A 6,046-nucleotide genomic window follows, 5' to 3' on the forward strand; every position below is an offset into this window, starting at 1 on the left:
CAGCGGTAAAGCAATCGTTCTCGATACTTTTTAAATACAGTAAATCCATAATCATGACATAACAATTATTTGAATTTTACTAATTCGTTAGATAGTAAAGAAACTATATTTAAAAAGTTGTTATTTTGAGTAAGTAGCCGACTACAGTTTGCCATGTCCAGAGCAACAAATTAATTAAGTAGTCTACAGGCGCAACCTCAAAATATTTTGTTCACAAGAGCAGAATAATTAGAGAAAACGGCATTAAAAGCAATTATCTTTAAACTCGATTAAACAATTAATAATCCAGAAATATAAGACAAATTCGACGCTTGCACTGTAAGTGTTAACACTTAGGCCTATTAGTATTATAGCAAGGACCGACAAACAGACAAGCAGACAGACGTTATCTGAAATTGTGGAACAGAAGCTGAGTTCTATCGTAAATGTTTAAATCGGAATAGAAATCGAAAATGATTAGATTTGTATGATTAAATGCAGTTAAAAATAAATGTTACACGTGATCAACTTTATCGATCATGGTCTACCCTGACAAAAATTGTATTTAGGAGGCATTATTTTTAATACATTCTTCATTTCTTCAAGGTCTTATAAAAACTTGTAATCATATAATTTACTCTATTTGCACTTTATAACAGATCATGGTAATGGTAAAGGGACATATAGAAAGAAAGAAGGTGTCGTGATATAATTTGCTCTATTTGCACTTTATAAACAGATCATGGTAAACGGACATGTAGAAAGAAAGTAGTTGGGAACGAACGTTAAAAATGGAAGGTATACCTCCGGTTTACCTCAGTTTACTGAATATTCGATAGATTACTTGAAATCCCATCTTTACTTTGACCTTCGTACATCAAAAGAAGACCTTGTTTTTCCTTCAGACATGTCAAATGGGATCTTATTTTAAACCTATATTATGCACTAGCAAGATAGGAGTACCAGGAAACAATATTGGAACAAGAAACATATTGTTTCGCTATCATTGAAACATTATCATTCGTATACAAGATATTACCGAGATTTCAACTAGATTCGAACCAAGTACCCACTATCGAGGGATGATGATACACCATGATACGTGACCACCAAAATAAAAAGATCTGACCATTATTAGATTGACAGTTAACCACCTGTAGCCAGATCAAAAAGCTGCTAAATCTATTTTTAATTCCTTTAAACACAAATAAAACGGATTTCCAAGCAGGGGGTGCAGAAAAACATTACCTCGAAAGTGGAAACACTTATTTGGCCATTAAATTAACAATAACATGCTCCGCTAACTTCTGATATTACTAGAGTATATTGTGGCACATTGTTCAAGTGTGGAGAAATTAACCTTAGTGCCACAATGATAAATTATATACATCCATCCCACATCCATTTATTAAATGAATTAAGAAAATAAAATTGAACTATTTTAGGGTTATTTTACTATAGGTTGTTCATGGAATTCAATCAGTAGCAACACAATGTATAACAGATATGGTAGATTAATGTGTACTGTACAAGGGTTACTGTACACCATGAAGAAATAAGTTGACTACTTATTTCTCCATGGTTACACACTGACCGTAAGATTAGACCACTAAAGTTTGACCATGTAAACTTTTTCCGGTTACACGATTTCAGAATAAATTGGGCATTATGTAAAACATTTAGATCCAATTCAGCTTTTATAAAGAACGTACGGAAGTATTCTCCAACTTTCAAACATTATATCTTTACTTATTCTTTTTTTAATGTGTTGTTTTCTTTGTGAAATTACTTCATAGTTACTAAAAAGTTGGACAAAACTTCTTTCCTTAATAACGATAAGATAAGATACTATTTATTGGTTCATCATAAAATATGTTGGAAATTTATTTTCCAAATGGCGCACACATAGGACTACACAAATACAAATATAAATATATAAAAAGAAAACATGTACTTATTCGGCGTTTTCCCCAATTTAGTTCGCACAAAACCTCAAGCTATGATCAATGAATATTCGTAAAGAATCATCATACATTTAGTAAGAATGTTTAGTATGTATGCCTACCTGACATCGTTGCTATTGCTATTTGAACAAGAAAACCTGGTATTTAACCATTTTAAATAAGTAATATATTTTGTCCCACCAACGTCGAACTTTAGCCTACATCAAGATATGTTGAATGTGACCCACATCGACTAGTAGTAGGTCTACCAACCTTGAAAAAAACTGAAAATGAAAAAAGACGTGCCGACAAAACGAAAAGGAAAAACCAATGCCACAAATTTAACTAAAATATCTTAGTTAAATCTTGCACATGTTTCGTGTTGAGTTAACGCTTACACCAAGGAGACAATTTACTTTAGCAGTATTACGAAATGGAAGCCATGCGAATCCACCCAGAACAATCCTGTTAGGGTTACAACCTTTACCTTTTGCTGTAATTTCACATGAAAAGTAGAATACCGCATTACAAATTACACCTACAAAGTTAGCCGACAGATACCCACACCTTTAGCGCAAATTAACAAATCAAAAATAAGTAATTTCCCCTGTGAATGGATAAAACAATATAACATTCTTTTAAGCAGTTGAGGTGCATTAAGAACACATACAATATAACACGACATAATTTGCCAATTCACCCGATTCTCAGTCCAAAGTACGGAATCGGGTGAATTGAAATTAAGATTTGTTTCAGTAACGTATCTTATGAAAGTGCCATGATACGATGTGACATGTTCGTCACAAGCTAAACTGTATCATATGAGTTATTTTAAAGTTTGGTTAAAAATAAGTTAAAAACAATGTCACATATGATACTGTATTTATACATTTGTATATGACACCTGATATTTGCCTAGATACCCTGGGAGAATCGACTGGCCGATTACAGAATGGGTGAAAATGTGGATAAGACTAGGGCTCGTTCCTACTTTAGAATTTACACACATTTTGATTTAAATTACAAATTAGGATGATGTCGTGAATAAGAGAGCCAGGGTTTAAGTGACCTTGGGAATGTTCGCTAAACATTCTGATTGGCTGATGAGTGCCATTTTATCGATGATTTTGGTTTTGGCCGCAGATATCCCCTCGGATGGGTAGATTTGACGTTTGCACAACTCTGTATAGGCCTACTACTGCACCATATTAAAATTGTTTACAGAATTCACTTTAAACCAACGGAAAGACATGCTTTGTGGTTCACGTATGGTAGAAAAGTTAGGGAAGTCTGGCTTATAGAAGCGACGGAATGTGAGAACCTTCAGGAAAATCCTCGAAATAACTAGGCTTCCTTTCATCTGACAGAACGATTCCGGTAGTCATGGCACGGTGGTTGACCTATGCATATCAGGCCCAACGAGCTACCCTAGGCTACCGGTATCTTGTGATTCCAGAATTATTATATATCACTTATTAAACTGGCAAATTGGCAATAGATATTATTGTTCACAGTTCAGCCAATATGACCTGCGTAAAGTATAACACCAGACAGGCGGATTATAACACCAAGGTCAGTGCTAACAAACATTGTAATACCAATAATAATAATGTACAAAGTTAAAACAAATACAGGATTGAACACCACTACTACGAACAAGGGGAAAGTACAGTATATTTTAATACTATACTGTCCACTCCTATTCAGTGGACACTCCTAATCCTATAAAGGGGACAACATTTGCTGTGTCCCTTCATAGGTGTAATGCTGTACGGTAATAGAATATTAAATCAGCCTCCGATATGGAGAAGAGGAGGAAGGAACATACAGACCAATATCAAAGCAATGTAATAGTCAATGAAAAACATTTTTTAGAAATTTCTGGGTCCAAAAATTAATGTGTGTGTATTTTTTTTAATTAAGTGATGGGTCTATTTCGATATTTGTTTACAGATGCCGTGATCATTACATTACAAGAAACCTGGCTGCAAAAGAGAATTTTGTGACAAAAATGACAGACGATCGGGCACACGATGAACGATCTTCCCTGAGATGGTAACTTTTTCTGAGGTCTACCAATGCTGTCTTTATTATAAATGAGGAAACGAACTACGAGTAAGGCGAATGGGATGGGATACCCTTATTAAGAGGACGCGTTATTGGTGTTGTTTCAAGATGTCTCCTTAAGTCCCCTACTGTATTTGCGTGAAGGATTACCCTAATGAATACCGTACTCGTGGGTAGGGGTTCCCCCACAGAAGAGAGACAACGAAATCTTATTTCAGATCGATGGTGTACGGTTTCAACAGAATACGAAAGTGTCCACAGATAGCTCTCGGTATGAATTTTTCTCACGTCTTAAAAACTTTCCAATCCCAATGCCATATACTAATACTTACTTTAAAAGTATAACAATGTCTGAGTCTCGTGGGAAAATACATTTACACCAAGTACTGTATATAAGTCTATATCGTATTAAAAGTGCGATATACTCATGGGAGACAAAGTTACCTAGAGACAAAAAATAGTATAGCAGACATATCTTACTATACTCGTCTTAATTATGCATCATAGTCATTTATGTGCATTTTAATGTTTTTGAAAATACATTGGCGAATTCTTCCGCCTTCTGCTCGTGCGTGAGTACTTCAGGAAAGACAGGCTTTCGTATTAAACATTTCATAGTTCTGAACTATAGTTGCACTCCCTGGAGAGGAAAACAATCAGGGCATTAGTAACAACAGTATATATACTGATGGTTTGACACCCGACAGCCAGCCATCAACAACGACGATGAAAATAACATTATTACTGGTTTATTCATTTCACTCTGTTGCTAATAATAATCTTCAATATTTCACTTCCGGTTGTTGGTGTGTGTAGACGTCCTGGTTTTCTTCTTCTTCTGTCACTAAAGTCAAATATTCAATTGGTTTTAAGATCCAGGTTTATGTTTTAAGAATAGTTTGAAATAGTGGTTTGGTAGTATCTCACAGTTATACCGTACTGTAATCCCAGGGTCGTGGGTTAAAATCCTGGGATCACCAGTACCGTATGCAAGACGTTTGTTCATGGTCAAAAACAGTGGAACTGAATATCGAGATTAATTGATACCCATCCTGCATTGGTGGGGTAGGTTATACTTATATTTGATGCTGGATATGATACGGTAGTAGATACGATAGAACCACTCTTTTGGGGCACCCTTACTGAGTGGGAGACCCCATTTTGAGGGAAGATTTTTCTACTATACTACGGCCAACACACACTGAATACTCGAAGGTGTCCACCTACCTGGGTTCTACCGTAGGCCTACTTTAAATATAAGTACAGAAAAAAAAGAAAACCAGATTTATGCAAAAGTGTATAAATATCTATTCCCAGAAACGCATCTGTCACTCTAACCCCATACTGACTATGCACTATTCATTTAAGACCTAAACTACATATGACGAAATTTATACCAAAACGATTAACGTTAACTGGTATGTCGCTTGTCATGTGAAAGGAAGTGAGTAAGTTGCGAAGAAAATTATATACTTGAGTACAATATATCGGCTAAATCTCTGTCTACACAATCAAACTAGTTGACAAGAAAGTGTGATGTCCCCAAATATGGTAGTGATATGCCCAAATATGGCAGTGATATGACATTATTATGTCCATATATGGGCATGTCACATAACGTTTGATAGTGTGGACAGAGCTTTAGTACGGTATAATAGTAGTAGGCATGTCTCATCATATTCAAAACAGCAGAGGGATCCCAATGCTTGAACGCGCTCGAGTTCATGGAAGTTGATAGATCTATGTATATCTGTGTAGAGTATAGGCTAGAATCCTTTTGGACGCGAGAGCAAACACTACAGCCAACCCCTATTAAGGTATAGGCCTAATTCATAAATTGAACGCTTGTTTTGAAAACTATCTGTTATTAGGGCAATTTAAAAAAGCAACGACTGAATCAAACCCATTGTAGATTTAATTTCAATAGCATACAACCTGAAAATATGAAAATATTTTAGACAACAAAAATGTGTCAAATACTATAGCCTACAAATATTTATCTGTGAGTAATTGTCCGTTTAACTACAATACATGCCTACTTATGAACAGAATAAAAA

The sequence above is a fragment of the Antedon mediterranea genome, chromosome 5 (assembly GCF_964355755.1).
Source record: "Antedon mediterranea chromosome 5, ecAntMedi1.1, whole genome shotgun sequence".
Taxonomy (NCBI): Eukaryota; Metazoa; Echinodermata; class Crinoidea; order Comatulida; family Antedonidae; genus Antedon; species Antedon mediterranea.